Here is a 27,553-nt window from a genome sequence, read left to right on the forward strand (position 1 = left end):
TATTTGAAAATTAAATAACTTTGTGAAGGAGGAGCTAGAGTATGGATTTCTGGTTGTCTAAGCTGATTGACGTAAATCAAATCCAGTACCTTATATTGTTGATGATTGCAAAATATTCAAGCAATGAATAATAGCTCGAACAACAATGAAATATTAAAAGGTTAATATAATCTCACCTGGTGAATGGACAAAACATAAAGAAATGGAAAAATCCATTTTATTCATTGGGGAAGAAAATACATACGATTCATAACTACCACTTAATTTTTTTTTTTTTTTTGAAGAAAGAAAAAAAAAGATAAGCATTAGAGGGATCCATATAACTGATCCACAAGAACCTAATTCCAACTCACCTTGGCCCTGATAGAGTAGAAGGCAACACTGGTTTCGAGCTTTTCTCGTGTTCAACAGTTGTTTCCTGCACTCTTGCATACGAGAAGTTGTAATCCAAGTTCGATTCAACACTTATTGTTCCCTCTAACACCTTAATCACAGTTGACATTGAAGGCCTTCTCGTAAAATCAGTTTGCAAACACCATGAAGCCAATTTTCATCATCTCCACGACTTCTGAACCACATCCATCCATATCTTCACTATACTTGACCATATTTAACAATGTCTCATGTTCCCAACATCTCTGAAAGACACAAAGTAAGTGCCAACTATCTTCCAGCTGAGATCTATCAAAATTCTTCCTTCCGCATAAGATCTCCAAGAGAACGATCCCAAAGCTATATACATCCACTTTTTTGGTGATAAATGAGCTCAACCATTCTGGAGCCAGATAGCCAGGGGTTCCTCTCATTGTAGTTATCACTTTGCTTTGATCTTTGTCGATGAGTTTAGACAACCCAAAATCAGATATCTTGGCATTGAAATCATTGTCTAAGAGTATGTTTAGAGGTTTAATATCGAGGTGGATGATTTTTTGCCTACACTCTTCATGAAGATATGCTAAACCTTTAGCTATATCAAGAATAATTTTCTTTCTAAATTCCCATCCAAGTATGTGGTTTCGGTCTCCATCGTAGATCCACTGGTCTGATGATCCGTTACTCATGAATTCATAGACGAGATGTCGTTCTGATTTCCAAGCACAGAATCCTCTAAGACGAACTAGATTCACATGGTGAATGCTGCCAATGGACTCAACCTCAGCCAAGAATGATTTCTTAACATGCCCAAGACCTTGAAGACATTTTACAGCAATCTGTGAGCCATCTTCAAGAGTCCCTTGGAAAACTGATCCAAATCCTCCTTGACCAAGCTTTTTACTGAAATTATCTGTGGCTGTTTTCAATTCTTGATAGGAAAACCGAGTGGGCATTCCTGTCACTTGATCTAGATGCTCTTCTTCTATTTCACGACCCCTTTTTTTCTTTTGAAGTATGAACGTAGTAAAACCAACGACCAAAATAAGAAACAGCACGAAACTTCCACCTATGAGACCAAGAGTATGGAACCCATTAGATGAAGGAGTTGATGTTCTATTCTGGACTTTTAAAAAAGCTGAAGCATGAAGTCGATCATTTGCATTTGCCTCAAAACGTGTCATGGTAAAAAGCTCATAAGGTAATCTACAATACCCAGATGAAGAATTCGAAGAGTACTCAAATATAGCTGCTTTGCATGAGCAGCTGTTCCAACACGCTTGTTTGCAAGCCTCTACATCCCTAACCTCCATGTCCACGATATCACCAAAGTAGTTGATGTTCTTGAGTTCAATGAAATGTTGATCTTGCGTAGCATTACATGTGAGAGGAGTAACTGGAAAGCAACCTTTGTAGGGTTGTTGATCATCCACTGCTTTAAAATAGTCTGTCTCCGGACAAATACATTGTTGATTAGCAAAGTCCAAGCAAATGGCATTTCTCCCACAAGAAAAAGGATAACAGCCATTAATGGTTAGCATATCAGCTTCCAATGGTTTCTGAAGATTCCATTCCCATGCAAACGCTTTCAAATGCCCATCTGGCATTAGCTTTATATACAGAGGTGAGAATCCTGGATGGTTACCAAATTCAAGCTGACCATTTCCTCCTCCCCCAGTAACAATATCAAAAGAGGAAGACCCACTCTCATCAATAAATAACTCAATAAAAGTTCTTCGTATATGTGTATTTGTGTTATCTGGAAAGTTACTGTAATAGACTTGAGGTGGGTTGCCAATATAAGCAATCAAACCTTGAAAGATAACTTCTAGATGGTATAAATCCTTTTGAGCTGTCCAGTTGGTTGAGGAAACACTGGGTATGAGCTTCTGCCCTTGAAATAATTTTTGCCCTGGTAACAAACAGTCTGTTGGGTGATCAAAAGATTGCCACACCATCGATTTAGTATTATCAAACAATACCAGGTTTCCGTTGTCAGTTAGGTCCATGAAAGCAACAGATTTCCCTGCAGTGTTTGTAGTCCAAACTATGCTTCCATCGACATCCTGTAACATCAATTCTCCTGCTGCAGTGAAATTCAGGATTGCGCCTTCCCCAACTGGATTGTCTCGGTTGGCTGACCAAAGGATCACATGATCATTTGTATTGAAAAGAATGGCAAAGAGGAAAGATGTGCAGGTTCCATTACAGAAGAAGCCACAAGCGAATCTGTGTTTTACACTGAGAATGATTCTGATCCTTGAGCCATCTGGGGAATTGGAGGAAGGGATAGAAGATTCATTGTTGGTCCATGTGGTTGAAAGATTTGCATTAGAAACGTAGTCTAATTGAGCAGCGATGGATGAGAAGATGAGAAAGAAGCCAAACAAAAAGCTACAGATACAAGGCGTCCTCATCATGCACTAATTAACCTACACCACAAGAACCTATGAAATGTAAGACATGATATAATAATCTAATCTAACGTATAAGAAGGTTTCAACAACTCAAGTCCATGCTATAGTTGACTCATTTCAGGCCAAGTTTCCTTCTCTCAAGTAATGACTTAGTCAACTTTATTTCCAACATGGCTACTATACATCTTCCACCATATACAAACTTTTTGAGTAAAGTACAAATCTTGTCTTCATGTGGTATACCATTTGTTATGAGCTAGGGGTGAGTCCTTGCGTGATGTTGTGAAAATTGTGTATGTAAAGTAGGCATGAATGCATATGATATAATATAAAGTAGGATTATATATATATATATATATATATATATATATATATATATATATATATATATATATATATATATATAATTAACAACTTTAGAAAAGATTTAAGGCCAAGAAAAGAAAATGAATTTATAATCAGTAAGCTTGGCATTACCGGCGGCGGCACCTAGCAATAACGGCGACATGTAGTTGACGCATTACATGTCGCCGCTATTCGCCGCTATTGCTATGTGTCGCCGCTAATGCCTTGTTACAGCGATCCGCGTTAATTTAACCCCAACCGTCCGATTCCATTTCAATCCAACGGCTGTAGAGGAAAGCGAAAAAACGCGCTGACTTTTCCCCCACTTGTCGCCGCTATTACCCTGGTGTCGCCGCTAATGCCCTAGCATCGCCACTATTGCCCGTCGCCGCTAATGCTTTACACAGATTTCCCTTTCCAGACTACCTTTCTGCTATTTTTTTTTTCTGCATTCTGTTCTTTCTCTCGTTTTTTCTCGAGCTTTCTTCAATTTCGCGAGTAATTTCCAATTTGGTGGAGTAGGAATTGCTTGTTGGACCGGTGCTAGCCCATTCTTCCCCCAAGACTGCCACAACCCTAAAATCCGACGATATTTAGCTACATTCCGAAATTGCCCCCAATCAAAGGTCAAATTCCTCCTCTTTTTTTATGATTTTTCTGTTTTTGTGTTTATTTAGATGATAACTTGTGAGTAATTTTCAATTTTGTTGAGTGATGATGTTATTATTTTGAGATATGAAGTTGTTGTGCATTTTGTTGGATTATTTTGTTGGATTGTATGCATTTTGTTGGATGAAATTTAGATTTATAAATTTGTTGAATGAAATTTAGATGTATAAATTTGTATGAAATTTAGATGTATAAATTTTGTTCGATTGTTTTGTTGGATTGTATGCATTTTCAATTTCATTCAATTTTGTTGAATGAAATTTAGATGTATAAACTTGTATGAAATTGGAATATGCAAATTGGATGTATATATTTGGTTTAATTGTATGAAATTGGAATATGTAAAGTAGATGAAATTGGAATAGCAAATTGTAAGAAATTGGATGTATACATTTGGCTTAATTGGATGAAATTGGAATATCTAAATTGGATGTATACATTTGGCTTAATTAGGTTATTAATAACAACTTACTTCTAGTAATGTATTGTATATGGTTTCAAAGTGATTAATTTTGTTAGTGACTTAATGTTTGGCTTTAATTGGATGAAATTGGCTTAATTGTAAAATCAACTTAAAGTAGTTTTAAAATCAAGTTAATGTTAATATTAAAATAAAATAAAATTACTTTAAAAAAATAAACTAATAACAAAAAATAAAATATTAAATTAATTAGAAAATAAAATTAATTTACCTTTAGAATCAAATTAATGTTAATATTAAAATAAAATAAAATTACTTTTTTAATTAATTGTAAAAACAACTTAAAGTAGTTTTAAAATCAAGTTAATGTTAATATTAAAATAAAAAAAAATTACATTAACAAATTAAACTAGTAACAAAAAATAAAATATTAAATTAATTAGAAATTAAAATTAATTTACCTTTCGAATCAAACTAATGTTAATATTAAAATAAAATAAAATTACTTTTTTAATTAATTGTAAAATAAACTTAAAGTAGTTTTAAAATCAAGTTAATGTTAATATTAAAATAAAATAAAATTACTTTTTTAATTAATTGTAAAATCAACTTAAAGTAGTTTTAAAATCAAATTAATGTTAATATTAAAATAAAATAAAATTACTTTAAAAAACAAACTAAATAACAAAAATAAAATATTAAATTAATTAGAAAATAAACTTAATTTACCTTTAGAATCAAATTAATTTTAATATTAAAATAAAATAAAATTACTTTTTTAATTAATTGTAAAATCAACTTAAAGTAGTTTTAAAATCAAGTTAATGTTAATATTAAAATAAAATAAAATTACTTTAAAAAATTAAACTAATAACAAAAAATAAAATATTAAATTAATTAGAAATTAAAACTAATTTACCTTTAGAATATAATTAATGTTAATATTAAAATAAAATAAAATTACTTTTTTAATTAATTGTAAAATCAACTTACAGTAGTTTTAAAATGAAGTTAATGCTAATATTAAAATAAAATAAAATTACTTAAAAGAATTAACTAATAACAAAAAATTAAATATTAAATTAATTAGAAAATAATATAAATATACTTTTAGTGACTTAATGTTGGTCATTACAACTTTGGCTTTAATTATGTTTCAGTTGCACCATGTCTATTGATAAAAGCTGGACTACTAATCCACATCGTCAATCTCCCGAGTTCCAGCTAGGACTCGACACTTTTGTCGAGAGATCCATGTTACACCTAGATTGTAAAGGTGAAATTAGATATCCGTGTGAGAAATGTGATAATCGTTACTTCATGAATTTGAAAGCAATGAGACGTCATGTTCATATATATGGTTTCAGTCAATCATACAAAACATGGATATATCACGGTGAATCTTTAATCCCTCCAGTTGTAGATGTCATATCGCCAAGCAACGAGATGGCTGATGTTATTGATGATGTTATGTGGGAGTCAAGAGAAAACGATATAAACCTCGATGAAGGAACCTCGAATACAGGGGGTAGTGGTGTTGATGATGATTTTGAAAAGTTGTTAGAGGCAATCGAAACCAAGTTATATCCTGGTTGTACATTTTCATTCCTTGATTTTTTAGCAAAGATGATGCATATGAAGGTCAACAACAAATGTACTGATAGTTCATTTGATCAACTCCTTGAGTTGTTGCATTCGACATTTCCACCAGACAACAAGGTTCCCCGTTCATATTATCTAGCAAAAAAGAAACTGAAGAAGTTAGGTTTGGGGTACGAGTCAATTCATGTGTGCAAAAACGATTGTTTTCTCTTCTGGAAGGAACACAAGTCATTGCAAGTTTGTCCAATTTGTAAAGAGAGTCGGTGGATTGATAAAAACACCAAGGGTAAGAAGGTGGCTCATAAGGTGTTACGGTACTTTCCAGTGGCCCTAGACTACGCCGTTTGTATTATTCACAGTACACTTCCAAAAATATGATATGACATAGTACTGGGAGATAAGAAGATGGTGTGATGCGTCATCCCATTGATGGAGAGTCTTGGCAAAATTTTGATGTAGATTACCCTGACTTCTCGAGTGAACCTCGCAACATACGACTAGGGCTAGCAGCTGATGGTTTTAATCCATTTGGTAACATGGGTAATCCGCATAGTACGTGGCCGGTTGTACTCACCACTTACAATCTACCACCATGGCTTTGTATGAAAGATTCATCATTCATGTTGGCCTTGTTGATTCCTGGCCCTAAAGTGCCCGGAAAGGACATAGATGTTTTCCTTAGGCTGTTAGTGAAAGAGCTTAAGTTTTTATGGTAATCAGGCGTACACATTAAAGACGCAGCAACAAACACATTCTTCACGATGAAAGCTATGTTGTTATGGACAATAAACGACTTTCCAGCTCGTAGTAGTTTATCGGGCTGGAACGGACAAGGGTATACAGCATGCCCGACTTGCAATGAAGACACTCCGTCGTACCGTGCAGTAATAAAGTCGTTTATATCGGTCATCATCGGTTCTTAGATGCTGATGATCCATTAAGGATGAGTTTGAAATTTAATGGGCAACCAGAGACAAGACCCGCTCCGAGACACTTTACTAATGAAGACATACAAGAGCAACTAGGTCGTCTAATACTTCATAAACCGGGTAAACATCTTAACACTCTCAAAGAAAACATTGATCAGCAAGGATTCGAGTTGAACTGGTCGAAATGTAGCATATTTTTCGAGCTCGAGTATTGGTCTTCTTTGCAGCTGAAGCACAACATAGATTTGATGCATGTCGAGAAAAATGTGGGTGAGAGTCTTTTGGGTACTTCTATGATGAATGATAAGAGTAAAGACACATCAAATGCACGTGAGGACTTGAAAAATCTGAATATCTGGCGTAATCAATGGTTGCAAAAAAGGGTAACAAGTTCACTAGACCACATGCAAGCTACTCATTCAAGAAACCTGACCGCAAAATCTTTTGTCAATTTATAAGAGATGTTAAATTTCTTGATGGAGAGAAATATTATGGTCAGTTAGAAGAGATTATGGAAGTGCAATATCCATATGATTATTCGACTGTAATATTTCGGTGCAAGTGGTTCGATACGGGAGATATTCCTGATGATAATTTCATAAGTATCGACACAGAAAAAGAAGCGTACCAAGATGATCAACTCATATATGCTTCGCAATCCAAACAAGTGTTCTACATCCACGAGCCTGTTAATCATCGAAGAAACCAAAAAAACAACCCTCGTTGTGTCGTCGAGCATGTTAATCATTGAAATATTTGGGATCTACCATCCGACAATGCTCATGTCCAAAATGCTTACAGTGACTCTGTCCAAGATGTCGACAATGTGGAGGTCGAAAATGTTGACATAGTTCAAAACAACTCTTCATCTGGAGCTAGACTTTTTATCGACTTCTCACAATACTTTCAAAGCAATGTTGACGTAGCTCAAAACAATGTTGATTATGACGATGAAGACGAGACTGAAGTACCTCCGCCAACGGGTAGAATCGATAATATTTCCGATGAAGAGACTGATTATGATGATGGCGATTCTGATTATGATACGGATAAAGAAGACATTGAAGTATATGATGAAGATTCTGATTAAAAAAATCAATTTTTTTTGGTAATAGAAACTTTATTTGAAATGTACCTTTACCTCATATTGTTTGTGTAGCACCTGGTCCCCGGTACGTACTCCTTGCTATTTATTTCTTTATATATTGCCTTGGACTCGGCGAGTTGATGGGCCAACTCGCCGAGTAGGAGTGGGTCAAGGTGCGGGAATTGGACTCTGGACTCGGCGAGTAGAACCTGGTTGGGAAAAACCCCTAATTCGGGTCTTTGCACCCTATTTAAACACTCTATCTTGGCCTCCTTTGTCCATAACACTTCCAGAGAGCATTAGAGTGAGACCCTAGCCCCCCTTATTGATCTAAAGAGAGTTTTTGGCCTTGTGAAGGAGATTGGAGCTTAGAAGGAGAAAGAGGTGGTTGAAGAGTTCAAGGAAAGGAGTACATCCGAACTCTACGCAGGGAGAAGCTTCCATTAGAAAAGTCTACCTTGATCTTTAGATCATTAGTTGCCATTTTTGTCCCAAATTGGTGGTTTTCAAGCCCTAAAACACCAAGCTCCATGTGTGGTGCTTAATGATCCGAAACGACTTCTGATCTGGACTTATTGGATGAATTAGTAGCATAAAGTTCCTATGGTTGAAGTGATTAAGGTCCCCATTGAGTCTATGACCTCTTGAAGAGCTTGGTTTTGGCCTTTTTAGCTTATAGGGCCATGCATGCATGTAAAGTTTGCAACTTTACGTGATAAGCATGCTCAAGGGACATGGATATATGGTTTGGAAGCGTTGCATGTCTCAGATTTGGCCTATATGGGAAATGGGTCATAGGGACTCGACGAGTTCCTGAATATGGCCTTAGACTCGGCGAGTTGGATGAACAACTCGGCGAGTCCTATGAAGATTGTCTGGAAGTCGGCGAGTTGTTCTTCAAACTCGGCGAGTCGGGTCACGAGTCAGTTCAATTGCCCCAAGTCATGAATGAAGAGTGATTCAGTGAGTGGGAAGAAGGACTGGTTGGGTAGGACCGGGTTACTAGGAAAAGGACTCGGCGAGTCCATGCCATGACTCGGCGAGTCCAGTCAAACGAACATTGACTTTGACCAAGGGGTTGACCTTGGGCCAAGGGAGGGTCAATCTTTTGATCTAATGGTATTTATGGGTGTCTAACCTATGTTTATGGTTTATAGCCGGAGGATTTGCGATCCAGCAGTTAGACGCTCAGCAAGCAGATTTCAGCAGCTACTTTCGAGGTGCGTTACCTTCCAGCAACGGTGGGTCTAAGGCCACAATGTCGGCCCACCAGTAAGAGATGTATGATAGATGATTGTCTTTGTGATATCATCTAGGTTTGCTACTACCTGATATGTTATACGCTAGCATGATATATTGTATGTGATAGTAGTAGAGTTCGGTTGTTAGGACCGAAGGGTAGTCAGACACCCCAGATACGTCTGACAGTATATGATGATATGTTTGCATGCTGGCTTTTTACGTTATATGCGATAGAGGTAGTAGGAGGGGACTAGTCCCCGAGTTTGGTTGCTAGGACCGAAGGGTAGTTCAGGCACCCCTGATATGTCTGATACTATGATATGTTATGATATATGTTATAGTACCAGTAGGGGTGAAATAGTCCCTGAGGTTCGGTCGTTAGGACCAAAGGGTAGTCAGCACCCCAGAACAGCTTGACATGGGTAGTCAGCACCCCAGAATGGCTTGACACGGGTAGTCGGCACCCCAGAATGGCCGTATCGGGTAGGTCAGGCACCCTATAAATGCCTGGCAATATGTATGATATGTGATTGTATGGTATGCGGTATGATGGGGGAACTCACTAAGCTTCGTGCTTACAGTTTTCAGTTTTGGTTTCAGGTACCTCTTCTTCGAAGGGGAAAGAGCTGGCGCGGTAGCGGCCCATCACACACATGCTTCGTATTCCGCATCATGAGATCTTCCTGGGGATTTGTACTCTGACATTATTATGTTTTATGAAATGTTTTCCAGACATGTGATATCTTTATAAAATGTTATGATCAGTAAACGTTTTAATTCAAATGTTTTGCTAAATATATGTTTTCAAAAATGAAATTTTTGGCTCGTATTTTCGGGATGTTACAAGTTGGTATCAGAGCCCTGGTTTGAGGGATTCGGACACGCCTTCGGGGGGTGTCTGAACTCAAATCGATGGATTAAAAGATTTTAAAGAAGAAAATATTTTATGAAAAGCTAAGTAAAGAGTTTTAAGAAGGAACGAAGTGTGTGATGTGCGTGACCGGCCGAGCTCAAGTAAGTATTCCTCAATGTACCCATACAAGTTTATATATGTTTATCAGTTCCTGTATAACAACATGCTAGAATAGGACTAAGGATCTAGGAGTGATGCCTTATGTGCCTGCTTTGTGTGCCTCAGTATATGAAATTGCATGCTAGGATTGAGTAGATAGTAGTAGGAGAGGCGTAGTGCCTTTAGTATGCGCGGGTTGTGAGAGGCGTACGCGTAGCGTACCTAGAGGTACGCCCCAGCGTACGTGACCAGGTGATAAAACCCTAATTTTAGGGTTTGAGACGTATTTAAACCCCATTATAGCCTCCCATCTGGCCTCCTCACATATCATTCACTCCAAGAACACCCTAGTTCGTCCCTTTCTCCTTGTTTATGTGTGGTTGATCTTTTGGGCTCATTTTTGTGAAGAAAAGTTGGGAAGAAGAAGAGAAGTGGAAGAAGGAGAACTTGAGTATCTTGAGCTCAAGGATTTGGGATCATTTCTTCATTTGGCAACCAAAAGAGGTATAAATCACTGAACTTTCTTCCTCATATGCTAGATCTAGATTTATTGAAGTTTTGGTCATCTTTAGGTCCAAAGGTTGGACCTTGATCATGAAGATTCGTTTTTGAGCTTGGAATTGCCACCCTTTAGGCTCAAAGCACCTTCTTAGCAATATAGTTTCGATCTTGGAGGTTTGCATGAGGACATGCAAGAGATCTAGCCATTTCTATGGAGTTAGGACATTACTTTTTGAAGTTTGAGCTTTTTTGAGTCACCCAAGCCATCAAGCAAGCAACTTTATGGTTTAGGACAGAGAATAAGACGTGGATCTGAATTTGTAGCTTCTGAATCGACAGATTAAGCACTTAATAGGAAGTTGGCTTAACAGGGCTGTACGTTGGGCGTACGAGGAGGTACGCACGACGTACAAGCCAGCAGCTAGTACGCTCAGCGTACCTAGAGGTACGCCCCGCGTACACTGCCAGTTTCGGCTTCGAGCATTTGGGCCTCGGTGTGGGCTGTGCTTTGGACTTAGAGTCTTTGGGCCTTAGGGGCCATTAGAAGTCAGTGAATATGGGTCAAGTATAGGTGTTGGGCCTAGGGTAAGGCCCAATAAAGAGATTTGGGCCCAATATAGAAAATTGGGCCATTAGTGGGCCTTTAGTGGGCCATTGGAAGGCTATGAAGGAATTAAGGGTTTGGGCCATGTTTGTGACCCACACCATAGCAGGGGTAAAATGGTCATTTTACCCATAGAAAAATCCCTTTTCTGATTAAGTATTTTATATGTACATGATAGCCGGGAAGCAGCCGAAGCAACAGACAGGGATTCCTTATTCAGGTGTTCAGCAGTCAGCATTACGAGGTGAGTTTCCTTCTAGTAGGAACGGGTCTACGACCACAATGTCAGCCCATTTAGTTAGCAGTAGTTCCGGACCTTGGTCCGATGCAGTGGTTAGATTGCTTGATGTCTTTGTGATTCAAGCATGTTTTGTGTTATGTGTTCCGAACCTTGGTCCGATGCAGTATGCAATATATGTGTTCATGCTAGTTGATATGTTATGCTATGTTATGATTCAGTTAGTTTCGGACTTCAGTTCGATGCATGGGACAAGGTCCCAGTCAGTTCCGGACTTCGGTTCGATGCAGTCAGTTCCAGACTTCGGTCTGATGCAGTTTCCGGACTTCGATCCAATGCAGAGGGCAAGGCCCTGGTTAGTTTTCGGATTTCGATCTGATGCAGTTTCCGAACTTCGGTCTGATGTAGTGGGTGAGACCCAATATGTGCTTTATAAGTTATTGTGTGATATGTGGTAGTTTGGGGGAGCTCACTAAGCTTTGTGCTTACAGTTTCAGTTTTGGTTTCAGGTACTTCAGCCAATAAGGGGAAGAGTTCGGGATGATAGCATAACACACACCACAACTTCAGTTTAGCCTGGGAATTTACTCTGATATTTTAATATGATTGATATAGTCTTTGTTTTGAATATTGTTATTATGATTTTGAGTTACTCGTTCCATGGTTTTATAATATATGACGTTGATGTTGTGATTTTTAGTAATATTAAAACAAAAATTTTTGGGTCGTATTTTGGATCGTTACAAATTTTTCCCGAAAAAACTTCGTCCCCATATTCATAGGGGTGTTCGTTTGGATGGATCGGTTTGATCCGATCCAATCAAGTAAATCCAAATTGATTTCGGTTTTCAAAACATGGATCCGAATTGTCCAAACTAAATTCAAATCCGATCCGATCCGATCCAATTACAATTCGGTTGGATCAGTTTTTAAAAACCAAAACATTTTAAAACGACATACAATTATAATATTATCCAACTTTACATAAGAAGCAAAAACAAATAATTTATTTGTGATTTGAAATTTATAAACAACTAATAAGAAGATATATTATAGTTAAATATTTTATAGATACAAAACTTTTTAGAGAAATGCATATTAATGTTATTTTTATCGGGTGAAACATTTTGAACATATTTGAAAAAATAAATTACAAAATTAATAAATAATTATAGATATATATTTTAAATAGATATATAATAAATGTTTATTCGGTTTTTTTGGACTATTCGGTTCTTATTTTGTAAACCAAAACCAATCCGAAATCCAAAATAATAATTCAGTTTTGTTGAAAACCAATCCAAAAATCCGAATATCCGAACAAAATAGTCCAATCCAAATTGTCCAATTGGATAATTCGGTTTTATCTTAATAGTGAACAGTCCTACATATTCATTAAATCTTGGTGTCACTATGGCTACCAAAAACATAATCTTTGTGATGAACTTTTTGCTTTGGCATGTTCTTAATGGTTCACTCTCGTCACGCACAAGGTAGTAACGTTTTGATGGTTTTGACATGTAAAACCACTTTTCATCAACATGAACAATATTAAACATATCATGGAATTTAGGAATCGGACTTGACAATGAACGTGTGACCTTAGATAAACAAAATTCTAGCCTTGCTCTTTTATTCTCAACAGTGAGATTCGGTTTTATGGCGTTCGTGTGTGGTCGAAGTTCACCTTCCTTGATATATCTATGCATGGTTGATTTAGAAACACCTAAAGATTTAGCAAGAGATCTTATATTGGTTCGATGATGTAATGGAATTTCCATAACTTGATTTAAATTGATTTGAACCTTTTTTCGTCCAACAACTGTTGGCATGTTTGAAGATAAATCAACCGTTTGTCCATTATCAACTTGACATTTCGCTTGATGCCAAATGCAACTAACGGTCCGCTTGGATACCGAGAATTGTGATAATAAATCACCTATGGAACCCTTTTTTAACTCACCACAGGAACTATCTTGCAATAAGGACTGATATATAGCTTGACGATCTTCATTACTAGTGTTCTTTTTAGTTACTGAAATTGCAGAATGCTCCATCTGGAAGAGGTGAACCTGGAACTAATTAAAACAACAATAAAGTTCAGCAACAAGCATAAACTAAACAAAGTCCACAAAATTTTGATTATCTAAAGCTAAAACACAATAGTAACAGCTAGCATTGAACCAAAATAAATCGTAATCTATAACAAAATCAAGAATACAACAAAAGCAAACAAACAATAAACCAAAACAATACAACAATAAACAAAGTGTAAAACAACACATTAAGAAGCAAATCAAATTGGTTACATCGAACATATGTAAAAAAAAATCATTTCAATAAACCAACTACATGCATATACAAAAATAAGCAAACAAACTACAACGAATGCAAGCTAATCAAATTGTTAAAAACCGACTACAACAAACGCAAGCTAATTGAATCACTAAACCGATTTATGTATACAACAAAAGAAAAAATAAAGCAAATTGTATGTATCAAATCGATCCATCAAATGCAATTTCTTAAAAGCGGTTACATGGTATCCAACAAGTGTATCAAAACTCCAAATCGTTATCACATGTTTCGAATCGAGATAACATGAAGAATAAAATATGTACCTTGCATGCAAGAGTGACTGATACACGACGATGGTGATTGAGAAATTTGGGTGGGTTTACACTAAACAAGTGAGATGCATTTAGTGCTTTGAAATTAGAATAATGAAGTAAATGGATCTGGAAGATTAGAATAAAAAAATTAGTTTAGGTAGAAGAGAGAAGCTAGGAATTTTGTTGATAGAAGATCTAGGGATTTAAGAAATTAATTAATGTAAGTGGTGGAAAAGTTGGCTTTATAATTTAATTTAACTAAAAATTAAGGAAGGGAAAAATTGGCTCTATAGTTTAACTTAATTAAAAAGTTAATGGTGGGAAATTTGTGCCGGACATTTAGTAAATTAAAATTTTAAGTATGCTTTTAGAAAGGGCAAAATGGTTATTATATTCAAAAAGACAAGATTAATTGTTACTTTGTATGTTTTTTGTATGTTTTTTGTTTATGAATAATAATTTTGGGATGAAGGGAGTAAAAAACAAAAAAACAACAAAATAAATAAATAAATAAGGAGGGTAAGAAATTTGAGAGGTGAATAAAAAGGTGTTAATTTTGGAAACGTTAAAGCTTTTAAAAAATAACCGTTGTGGGAAGTCAAAAGGGTTGCGTCGGTGTAGTGGCGTGGCGCTTATTACAACCTTCTTCGCTCTTCCACTCTTCACTCGTCCACCGGAGAGACTAGTCTCTATAACTCCGCTCCTCGGAGACGGGAGACCCAAGCACCCCCTATACACTCGCAATCGTCTCTATAATCCAAAGAAATTAACAAGATCTCCATAAGTTTTCATTCTTCTCCCATTCATTCGTTCTTCAATCATCCCACGGCTCTCCAAACACCGCCGGAGACATGTCAGAGTGTTTTACTTGGAGTGGACTCTTTCACACCGCCGTATCTCCTTTTTTCTAGCGACACCAGTGTTTCCTCTTTCTTTCATTCTCGGGCTTTTAAGAATCCTCTGCCTTTCCCTCTTCGTCTCTTAGGTAACGTTCTGTATTATTGATTTTGTTAGGTAGTTTCAAATAGGCAAAGATTCTTCGGGTCTCTCTTCATTACTGGATTCATCATGCTGTTGGGTTGTACCTTTATGCAGTGTATTTCATTGACGTCTGGTTGCGATGTAATTTTGGTCCACCATCGATCAACAAAAAAGAGTACAGATCTTTCTCAATCTGATCTCCAGGTAGCGTGTTTAAGTTTATGGTAACTTTTTATGTCATGAAACTGTTTTTTTCTAAGCATGCATCATCATCGCTTGAAGGATCAAACACTATGCCCATGGATCTTCTTGAACTTTATTAGAGGTAAATTAATGACATAAATATACCTGATTGCTGCCTTAAATCTCAATTAACACATACGACCTCTCTAGGCTTCTTTCTTTTTCTCCTCCATTTATTTTTTGTTTTGTTGGTCTTTTGAATTGTGCCACCCAATTGAAACTAGAGCATCCATCAGACAGAGATGATTGGTCAAGAAAGTCATGATGTGCTGTCGTTAAAACTTAAATAGTTTTGAAACCCAAAAAATTATTGTTTAGTTGTAGATTGTTCTTCTGTGCATTTTAGGTGTTTGATGAAATGTCTTAACTAAGTTAAAGAGTTGTTTTGCTTTGTTTTGATGGTGAAATTATGCAGAGAGAAGTAAATAATCACAAGCCAAATTAAAACATTAAACAAGTTATTGAGCTGTTAGAAATTCAAGTAGGGAAAGATAATTTATTGTTTGTATTTTCAATTCAGTTAGAAATAGCAGTGTAATTTGAAATAATTTTTGATTGTCATTGCTACAGAAATATTAGGACTTTTGTTTGTAATTTTCTTACTGCAGGATTCTAGAGATTGAATCTTAATCAAATGAGGATACTTCCAAGAGGCGATGTGATTTTTTTTGTGGGCCTGTTTATATCATCGCCTCTCCTATTTCTGAGTTAGGTCAAAAAAAAATGTCTCCTATTATTTTTGTTCATTGAAAAAACTGTCTAAAATTTTCTATTATAAGGTTACAAAGAAGAGGTCCATCTAAGAGATGCATAGTTTATATAATTTTTTCTATTTAGAGGTTCACAACATTGATTACATGTTATAATGCATTCCTATTAATTAAGTAACAGATGTTCCCTTTTGGGGACAGATCTTCTGCTGCATCTCCATTGAAGTTAGTTCCTGACATTGGTACCTTACAGTAAGTTGCAACATCATTTTGTGTCTACATGTCTGTCTGTATTATGCTTTCTTCACTGAAATTGTATAACATTGCAACAGGGATCCTGTATTGGACCATATATGATGTATTGGTAATGCTATCTCTTCCATCAGCAACTTGGGTTAATAAGGTTGTATCATTTTCAAAACTTTAATACAATTTGGTGCAACTTCAAATCCTTTTTTGTTGATTCACAAGTTTGTGTTCGACTTAAACATCTCCAATAACATGAGCTTCTTTGATATGAGTTCACACTTTATGATTTCTGCCATTTTGATTACTGATTTATTTGCCACATGAATTGCTGCTTTTTAGGGAAATGACAACCCTCGCCCTTTTCGTCCACCAAAACTAGATAATCTGTTATACAAGTGAACAACAAAGGTGCTTTCCCATGGAAACCTGATTGGCACACATCACATATATGAAAGGTCCAATGCTCTTTCCAAATTAATTTCTAATAACGATTTCTTGATTGTACTTGATTACTTCATGACAAAACTGTTGTTTCTTTTTTACTTAATGAGGGACAAAACTTTTCACTGTAATTTCGTTCATGTAGGACAATTTGGATGACATGGCAGAATTGAGACCTATTGTGTGATTATATAACAAAGTGTATGATATGATGGGTATGATAAATTTATGTATTTTAGTAAATTTCGCAAGGCTTATTGATGCTGAATTAGGTGTGTGGTTATTGCAGTGAAGTCATATCTCATCTGATGGTCTGAGAGAAACTAGAGCAATACTGGATCAGTCAAGAGCAACCAGAAATCTGGAAGAAAAAATGAACATTTACAATGATGCCATGGTAAGAAACCAAGTTGTACTTTGCCTATTACTTAATATTATATTAATATGCAAAATGTCTAATAGGGAATAAGTCTTTCCATATTGCCTCATAAATTTGAATGCTATTTAGATGCCAAGGTATAAAAACTTCCATTAAAACATTCTTCTTTCATAATCAAACCTATTATTAACACATTGTAATTTTATTATTTGTCGTATTAAGTCACTATACTTTGAAAAACTAAATATCTTTGGTTTTGGTTGCCAATTATGGCTTTATAACGTCTAAGTTTTTATTATTAAGACGTTCTACTTTCAAAATTTATTCTAATTCCTTTCAGAAATTCCATTCTTATCAAAAATATTCTGTGAACCACAAGTTCCCTTGCATTACTCTGAGATAAATTGTTATGCTTAATTCCAATTCCTTTAACAAGTTCCTTCTGTTACTCTGCAACAAGAAAAGGTTTTGAAAACCAGGTAAATAAGTTATGGTTGATAAAAGGAAAAGAAGATGCCCATGAGAATTAAAGTGTTCTTATTTAGTTTTTCTGAGAAATCCATGTTTGATTTCATGTGTAAAAACCCTTGGTCACTAGAGATATTATCTTTCAAGATTTGAAGTGCATTTTATCACCAGATATCTACATTGATGCACTTAATTCCAAAATATTTTGAATTCATGATTCATTAATAATGCAGATAGATGCTCATTGGCTGCACACATAGTAGAAACAGCATCCGAACAGGGGACATCAATTAGCGTTCATTCTGCTTCCGAAGCAAACAAGGTGAAAAGCAACATACATACAAATTTTACGTTCTTTGGTTCTTTAAATGCATTTCAGTCCATTTGTTTATACTGATTTCCAACTTTTTGATCATATTCAGTCTTTTAGTTTCCAAAGGGGGACATACTTATAATATGGCTCCTGAAATTCTTGTAGCTACAAGCTCTTCGAAGTTCATGCTTTCTTTCTTGGAATGGTTGTAGATTATTTAGAAATTCAGTTGGATGATGGCATTGAATCTTTGAGGGTGTCATATAAGTATAAGAAGAAAAATCCTTTTTGTGTAAGATAGTGATAGTCATCAACTTTACTTGATCACATAAGATGTTAGTTTAGTTATGCATTCTGAATATTCCTTAACTAGATTATACTCCTTGTAGGTGGACGAAAATTGTTTTGTACATAAATTAATGCTACAACTTTTAACCTTAGTTGTTAAATTAAAAGATTAGAATTCAAGACATTAGATATAATCTTTCTTTTTTAAAAATGTTGTCTAACGTTTATTTTCTAACAGGGATAGAAGATATACATGTGTTTTTTGTCCTTTGTGATAATGTCCATGTTTCATGGACAAGGTTTGTCACTTCTCTCTTTATTTTTTTTTTTCTATAAAATCCGATTTGGTGTGTATGGTGTGTTTAGATGGCTTTGTTGTAGTGAAATCGATTTTAATCTTATTGTAATATTGGCTAACAACAACATTGACATATCATGGTTAGTTGTTAGGATCTAATCTGCCACATTTACTAACAAATTCTATTTTTTTTTTGTGCCTTTTTGATAGAACAACTGGACCAGTTGAGAACACCTATAGATCTGAAAAAAAAAAAAAACTAATTGGCTCACCATATAAAATTCCTAATAGGCATTATACTTTCTTGACTTTTGATACCAACTATACTTTCAATAGTTTCTTCCTATTAAGATGTTCTACTTTAATTTTAGCTTTATACCTTTAGTTAAGAATTAACCTATCGAACCAGAAGTTCCCTTGCATTACTCTGAGATTAATTGCTAGTCTTAATTTCAATTCCTCTGACAAACCCCCTTCATTGCTCTGCAACAAGAAAAGGTTTTAGAAATCAGATAAAAGAACTTATGGTTGAGAAAAGAAAAAGAAGATCCCACTGAGAATCGAAGTGTTAACATGTATGTTTTTACCCTTAACACTATAAAACACATGATGCTTTTTATGTTCTTATTTAGTTTTTCTGTAAATGTTTAAAGGTACAGTTTTAGTTCCATCGAACCCAAATAAGGCTGTTGTGTTGGGCGATTATGCCTTCATGGAAATGATATGTACTTTTATCTATGAGTCCTTGTTTGAGGTTTGTAACGTTTTTTTAACTTGTTTCAAGTAAAATGACAAAAAAAATGGGACCAAAGTTGCAAAAATCAGCTATAATTGTTGACCAAAAATAGTCACTTTACTTAGAACAGGGACCGAAAATGGTACAAGAACCTTATTTCATGGACTAAAAGATTATTTTACTCTTGTTTCTAAGTTTGTGTGCTTTATATTATATTCTTTTGAGAAACTCATGTTTGATTTCATGTGTAAACACCGTTGGTCACTACAGGTTTTATCTTTCAAGATTTGAAGTGCATTTTATCACCAAATATCTACACTGATTCACTTAATTCCAAAATGTTTTGAATTCATGGTTCATTAATAATGCAGATAGATGCTCATAGATCACCATTGGCATTAATTAGGGTTTATTTTGAGAAACAACATACACACAAATTTATGTTCTTTGGTTCTTTAAATGCATTTCATTCCATTTGTTTATACTAGTTTCCAAAGGGAAAATATGGGCCATATGTTTGTGGCTTCCTGAAGTTCTTGTAGCTACAAGCTCTTTTTGTTACTGTAAATCCATGATTTTCTATTTTTTGGAAAAACGTATGTTGAGTCCCTGTAGTATTGAGTAAAGCACTTATGGCCACTATAATAATATAATCTTATTGATCATCAAGGGTGAATTTGTCCAAAAATATCAATTTTGGCTAGAAAGTTGGAGTGATGAGAAAACATTGTCAAAATTCATATGATTTTCAAAATTTATCATTTTCTCTTTGAGGTCAAATTTCATATAAGATTTACTCATTATTTTCTTCTATCTTCCTTTACATCCAAGCTTAGTAATGTATTTTTTTTGGTTTTAATTGTAGGTGTCACCCTGGCCATCCAGAAGCTGTTGAAAATTGGTGGTGCGAGTTTTGTACTATAAACATGATGATGTGCTCTCCTTTTCTATTTTTTCTACAAAATGTGATCTTTTTTATTACAATTTTTTATTTAATGTTCGTTCAATCCTACTAATTGAAGAATGATGCTTCTTAAGATAACAAATAAACGGCCAAAGGAAGCAAGTAAAACTCTAAAGAAAATTGCTTTGGTCTTATGAGTATGGAAGTTGTACTATTACATCTACTCGCTTCTTTGAAATGGAAATGGAAATTTTAATTGAGAATTGAGATATATTGATGTTTGGAATCTTCTGCAGGTAAATAGAAATTTGTGGCTTCAAGTTTTGAATTAGGGCATAAACATCTTCACTTAACCTTGCAAAAAAGTAAAGATGACATTTGAAGTGAGTGGTAAGTACATTTCTGTTTTTCCAAATTTCCCTTTTTATGGTAAAAAAAAACCCGTCCTTATTCTCTTTTGCTACCCTAAAACTCCACAACATCAACATGTTCAACATTTAGTTCAAAAATGAGAATTGTAGCAACAAATTTTTTTTTGATAAGTATGAAGAAGATGACAAATTTCAGGCATTAAAAAGATTGGTTTTTGTTAATCGTTATAATTTCAGTCTTATTGAGTGTAGTGCTTTATTTATCTTTGTTATGTCTGGTGTGTTTAGATGGTTTTGTTTCAAAGAAATCTATTTTTGTGTATATGATCCATTGCTTTCTATAAAGCATAAAATATGGCCTGATGTTTATTGTGTTTCTAGTTTCTTTCAATTGCTTTCCATTTACTAGTCAAAATCATGGATCTAGTCATGGTTTGAATGTGTTATGTTTGTTTACTCCATTTTAATCTTATGTTAATATTAGCTAACAACAACATTGCCCTCATGGGTTGTTATTAAGGCTCACATAATCTGCCACATTTATGTATTTCAATTATTATCATGGAACAAAATCCTCTTTTTGATAGAAGAGTAACTTAACTGGAGCAGTTGAGAGCACCTACAACTCTGGAATAAAGCTAAAAATGACCGACCATTATATGATGCGGATACCAAGGTAAGAAACCAAACCTTACTTTGTTGATTACATACATACAAAATGTCTGTCTGATAGGCTATGGTTGGTTTCTTCACTTTTGTTTTATACTTTCAATAGTTTCTTCCTATTAATATATTCTACTTGACATTAAGCATTATACCTTTAGTTTTACCATTACTTTTTCGACAATTTTTATTCCCTTCTAAAGAGCATATGAAAGTTATTGTACTTTGATGATCTAACCATGTATAACATTACACTTTTAAAATCCAACATGTATACTTTTGAAATCCAACATTTTACTTTCATTTGTTTTTTCTTATTAAGACTTCTATTTTGTTTTTTAAGTTTTAAGACTCTTACTCTCAAAATCCAATCAATTAGGGCATTATGGTCTCATGTATATCATTATCATTATACTTTCAAAATCTTTTTTATTAAGATATTGTACTTTTAAAATATTACCCTTTCTGATTTTTGTTACTATTTATTGCATTATACATTTTTCCTATTAGGACATTAAATTTTCTATTATTATTTTTCTATTAAGACTATAAATATTCCTATATATGCATTATAACATTATACCTTCACTTTATAGCATTCTTTTTTTTTTTACATATAAACTATATATGCATTAAACTTTAAAAAATTAAACTTCATTTGTTTTGTTTTCAGTTATTATATTATATTTTTAGTTGTAGCTTTTTACTCTCATAATCTAACCTATTAAGACATTATATTGGAAGTATGAATTGTTGTACCGACTGCATAAGAACATGTATCAGGTATTTGATACATTGTACTTTTATCTTTTGTTATTGTACTTTCAAAATCTAACTTATTAGAATACGCTTTTAATTGGTTTTAATATTTAACTGTATGGAACATTATATCTTCAATTATATATTTTTACTTTCAAAAACTAACTAATTAAGATATTGTAATCTAATTATGTATTTATGAAAACATTGTCCTCTCTACCTTTTCTGATTAAAACTTTATACTTTTAAAATCAAACCATATGCAACATTTTTTTTTCTATTTTTAATATATTATTCTTTCAAAGTCCAACTTCTTAAGACATGCTTTTTTTGTAATTGCAGTTTAAAATGTAAACTTATACTAATTGTGGCATATTATATACTTTCAAAATGTAACCATGTATGGCATTAAACTCTAGACAAAACTGCAAAAATGGTCCCAGTGGTATGCATATTTTTCGAGGTTTGGTCCAAACCTTGACTTTTTTGAATATAAGGTTACAAATAAGAGGTCCATCTAAGAGATGCAGATGCATAGGTTGTATAAAATTTTCTATTCAGAGGTTCACAACATTGATTACATGTTATAATGTTTTCCTATTAAGTAACAAATGTTCGTTTTTGGGGACAGATCTTCTGCTGCATCTCCATTGAAGTTAGTTCCTGAAATTGGTACCTTACAGTTAGTTGCAACATCATTTTGTGTCTACTTGTCTGTCTGTATTATACTTTCTTCACTGAAATTGTATAGCATTGCAACAGGGATCCTGTATTGGACTTTATATACATACATCTCTGTCCTTTTATATGATGATACACTTACCCTGGTTTGTCCCCCATTAATTAGTGCAACTTCAAATCCTTATGTTGATTCACAAGTTTGTATTACTTAAACATCTCTAATAACATGAGCTTCTTTGATTTGAGTTCATACTTTATGATTTCTGCCATTTTGATTACAGATTTATTTGCCATATGAATTGCTGCTTTTTAGGGAAATGACAACCATCTCCCTTTTCATCATGGTTGTCATTTACTTAATGTATTTTCATCCATGGAAACCTGATTCGCATGCATCACAAATATACTCTTTCCAGATCAATTTCATGATAATGATTTCTTTATTGTAGTTGATTACTTCATGACAAAACTGTTGTTTCTTATTTACTTAATGTGGGAAACCTTTTCACTGTATGTTCATTCATATAGGAAAACTTGGATGACATGGCAGAATTGAGACCTCTTGTGTGATTATATAACAAAGTATATGATAGGCCCTGATACATTCTTAAACTGATCATCAAACTAGGATAAAATTAAAGAAAGTTAAATTTTCATTCATTCAAGAGGAATGGTGTTTCCAAGAAGAACAAAGTTATTTACAAATCAATTCTTAGATGAGACAAAGGAATTACAGCACACTTCACTACAAAAGTACAAAAATGCCCCTGGGCAATTTTCCAGCAGAACAAGGACAAATTACCCATATACCATTTTTTCCCTCTTGCAATACTGGAGCAATCAAGAGCAACCAGAAATCTTGAAGAAGAAAAAAAGAGGCTAAATGAACATTTTCAATGAAGCCATGGTAAGAAACCAAATTGTACTTTGCGTATTACTTAATATTAATATACATGAAAAATGTCTAATAGGGATTAAGTCTTTCCATATCGCCTCATAAATTTGAATGTTGTTTAGATGCTAAGGTATAAAAACTTCCATTAAAAGATTATACCGTCATAATCAAACCTATTAACCCATTGTAATTTTATACTGGACATGTTTGGTTTTGGTTAACATGTAATTTTTACCCCTAACACTGGAAAAAAAGATCTTTCATCACATATATTTTAATTGTTATCGTACACTGGAAAATACTTCATGCTTTTTATGTTCTTTGTTAGTTACTCTGTTAATGTTTAAAGGATGTTGTGTTGGGTGATTATGCCTTGATGGAAATGATATGTTGGTGTACAGGTAGCTACAGCTATGAGTCTATGACCCTGTTTGTTCCTAAAACTCGTGGTCATTTATTGTCTTCAGGAATTGATGGGATTAACATACTTCATGTTAAATCAATCAAAAAAGATTCTGAATATTGCATTTAGTTCGCTGGGTAATTCTTTACAAAAGATATTTTGTTATTTAGGTAATTCTTTTACTTGTTTAAAAATATACTTTTATTTAGCAAATTGGGACATCACTCATCAGGGACGGGAAATGCCACACGGTGTGGTCTTTGGTGGGTTGAAATGTTAAGAACAATAATTATATGAGAATTTTGTTAAAAAAAACTTCATTTTTTTGCAGGAATCTCTTCATCCAGCTGTGATGCTTCAACAAGCATCTTATTGTTACCTTTTAGAAAGTATGGATTTCTTTCTGGTGGTGATCTGTACAAGAAAGAAATGTGATCAGGTGTTGCAATTTTTGTCAATACTTTAATAGATAATTTTGTGTTACTTAATAAATAGTTTTTATTATCAAATATCAGTATTTAAGTAACAATATACGAATGATTTGTCTGTATGTTTAGAGTATTGTTACATTTTTGTCCCTGAGTGTAACTAATTTTTTTCAATTTTGGTTCTTGTTTGGGGTTTGTAACGTTTTTTACTTGTTCCAAGTAAGGTGACAAAAAAATTGGGACTTGGTGACCAAAAATAGTCACCTTACAATGCTTGGATAAGGACCCAAATTTTGTAAATTTGCTTTATTCAGGGACCAAAAGTGTATTTTACTCCTGTTTGTCTGCTTTATATTATATTCTTCTGAGAAACCCATGTTTGAAACCCATGGTCACTAGAGATATTATCTTTCAAGATTTAAAGTGCATTTTATCACCAGATATATATACACTGATGCACTTAATTCTAAAATATTTTCAATTCATGGTTCATTAATAATGCTCAAAGATCACCATTGGCTGCACACATAGTAGCAACAACATCCAAACAGGGGACATTAGTTAGGCTTCATTCTGTTTCAGAACCAATCAAGGTGAAAAGCAACATACATACAATTTTTATGTTCTTCAGTTCTTTAAATGCATTTCATTCCATTTGTTTATACTAATTTCCAACCTTTTGATCATTTTCAGTCTTATGGTTTCCAAAGAGGGACATACTTATTATCATATGACTCCTGAAATTCTTGTAGCTACAATCTCTAAAGGCTCTGTTCATGCTTTATTCAGGGACCAAATGATTATATTTGTACCTAATTTCAGGAAAAGAAGCAGAATGTTGTTCGACCCACCTTATAAACAAGGAGAATGTGGACTATGTTTAATGTCACATGAAGAAACGTTCATTGCTTAAATTACTTCATGTTTTTTGGAGTTGCACATAAAATAGTGTTGCACATATAGTAGCAACAACATCGGAACAGGGGACATTAATTATAGTAAGTCCCAAGAATAATGGGTCATCCAAGAATAATTATATGGGCTAAAATAATTTAATGGGCCTAGGGTAAGTCCCATATAAGGGGTTGGGCTCAATTTGGAAAATTGGGCCATAGATGGGTCATAGTTGGGCCTTAATGATTGTATAATGTTGGGCCATAAGACCACATATAGGCCTAGGCCCAATTTGGAAAATTCCAAATTGGGCCATATGTTGGACTTTGATTCCTTGTTCACTTTGGGTCTATGGTTTGGGCCTTGGGCCTGATAAAGCCAATCTTAGGGTAATGTAGTAATTATCCAAGTATGTATTTATGGTTATGTGTTGGGACCCAATTATTAATTGGGTGTTATTTTGGTGTTGACAGTTTGGGAATCTGTCAGCCAGCAGCTGGGGTCGAGTCTGCGGGACTTCAGTAAGTGTGGGATTGTGTCTTCGGGCAGCAGTGTGAGGTGGGTTTCCTTCTAGTAGCGGTGGGTCTACGGCCACAATGCAGGCCCACCAGTAGGAGTTGTATGATAGATGATGGTCTCCGTGATATTCATCTAGGGTTGCTACTACATGTGTTATGTTTATGTGCTAGTATGATATGATGTTATGTGATATGTGTTATGTGGTACTAGTAGGGGGTGAAATAGTCCCGAGTATTCGGTCGCAACGACCGAAGGGTAGGTCGGGCACCCAGATATGCCCGGCAGTATTCGGTCGCAAGGACCGAATGGTAGGTCGGGCACCCAGGTATGCCCGGTAGTATTCGATCGCAAGGACCGAAGGGTAGGTCGGGCACCCAGATATGCTCGGTAGTATCCGGTCGCAAGGACCGAAGGGGTTGGTCGGGCACCCAGATATGCCCGACAGTATATGTATGTTATGTGATTTTATGGTATGTGGTACAGTGGGGGAACTCACTAAACTTCGTGCTTACGGTTTTTAGTTTTGGTTTAATGTGCTTCGTGTTTAAAGGAAATGAGTCGGCTTGATCGCAGCGCATCACACTATGGTTTTCCTCACATGAGATCTTTGGGATTACACTCTGATATTATTTTATGATAACACGTTTGATTATTTATACTTGGGTTTTGACATGACATGCTATTACGAATGTTTTATTACACTGTTGGTATTATAATGACGTATTTAAAAATGAAATTTTTGGCTTGTATTTTTGGGATGTTACAAGTTGGTATCAGAGCCTTGGTTTGAGGGATTCGGACATACTCTCGAGTGTGTCTGAACTCAAACTAAGGGATTGGTATGAAAATTTTCAAAAGTAAAAACCATTTTATAAAAAGGAGTTTGAAAGGAATCTGAAAAGAGAAAGAAACTTTGAGAAGAACAAAGTGTGTGATGCGTGCAATCAGCCGAGCTCAAGTAAGTTTTCCCCAAGATACCCATACATGCTATGATATGTTATGTTACGATATGATTATGAGAATTGCATGCTAGATTAGGGCTAAGGATCTAGGAGGATGCCTTATATGCCTATTATATGTGCTTGTAGACTTGCATGCTAGTACTGATCAGTCAATGATAGGATAGCCTGTTTAGGTTATGCCTGATTGTATGAGTCTATTAATTGCATGTACAGATTCCTGATTAGAGGATAAAATGATTGATTGGAATATGATGGTTAGATTTTCCATTGTCAAAATGTTGCTTGCTGTGGGACTCTTAGTAATGTGAGTTAGCTATTAAGTGAATATGCTAAGTCACATGTGGCACAGGCTGGATAATCTCAGAGTGGTAGATTTGACCCTATTGCGCAGCTCTCATTTGAGTCTAACCGTTATAGGGATGAGTCAGTTACTTGAAGGATTATCTGATCTCTATTGCATGTGGTTATATTCATAAGGTAGCTAGTTGCCATTACTGGGAATCTTTCAGCAGTTGAGGACTGGGTGAGTTCGGGAACCTAGGGAAGCCTAGGATATGTTTCAGTGAGTTAGTAGCGAGGATGATTGAGACTTGGGATTGAGGAAGTGACTTGGAGGATTCGGTAGGATTGCTGAGGAAAGTATGGATAGGTGTGGAAGGTAGTATTGGCCCGTACTATTGAAAGCATAGGATCCATACTCGAATCAGTGAGAGTCTTGGAGAATCTAAGAAGCTTCAGGGAAGAGTTTATGACCCAGTTTGGGGATAGAGGATGTTCCAGTTGTTGCAGCTTAGCCATTAGCAAGCGAGTTAGTGAGCGTGACAGGGTGTCAGACCCTGAAGGATATGATTTCCAAGAGTTGCAGATGCGGGATCGATTTGGGAGCACCCTGGAAAGAGAGGTGTGTGCCAGGTGTG

At 34.9% G+C, this 27,553-nt stretch overlaps 1 long non-coding RNA gene and 1 pseudogene across 29 annotated transcripts; one reads left to right on the plus strand and one right to left on the minus strand.

Moving 5' to 3' along the window:
- Positions 1–232: 232 nt before the first annotated feature.
- Positions 233–2,904, minus strand: LOC145013193 (G-type lectin S-receptor-like serine/threonine-protein kinase SD2-5; annotated as a pseudogene).
- Positions 2,905–14,669: 11,765 nt separating this feature from the next.
- On the plus strand, positions 14,670–25,866 carry LOC145009190 (uncharacterized). 29 transcript variants are annotated; one of them, XR_013663776.1, is made up of 20 exons: positions 14,670–15,036; positions 15,147–15,357; positions 15,884–16,237; positions 16,318–16,388; positions 16,574–16,689; positions 16,821–16,890; positions 16,965–17,072; positions 17,756–17,844; positions 18,362–18,422; positions 18,920–18,996; positions 19,075–19,175; positions 20,023–20,258; positions 20,358–20,451; positions 21,020–21,108; positions 23,064–23,442; positions 23,832–24,003; positions 24,165–24,272; positions 24,770–24,854; positions 24,955–25,259; positions 25,629–25,866. It is a non-coding gene; the product is annotated as an uncharacterized LOC145009190 (long non-coding RNA). The 29 variants fall into 29 exon arrangements; XR_013663775.1 differs by having other exon boundaries at positions 20,023–20,061; XR_013663779.1 differs by lacking the exon at positions 18,920–18,996 and having other exon boundaries at positions 20,023–20,061.
- The last annotated feature ends 1,687 nt before the right edge of the window (positions 25,867–27,553 follow it).

This window comes from Lactuca saligna, chromosome 8, assembly GCF_052625555.1.
Source record: "Lactuca saligna cultivar CGN05327 chromosome 8, ASM5262555v1, whole genome shotgun sequence".
Lineage (NCBI taxonomy): Eukaryota > Viridiplantae > Streptophyta > Magnoliopsida > Asterales > Asteraceae > Lactuca > Lactuca saligna.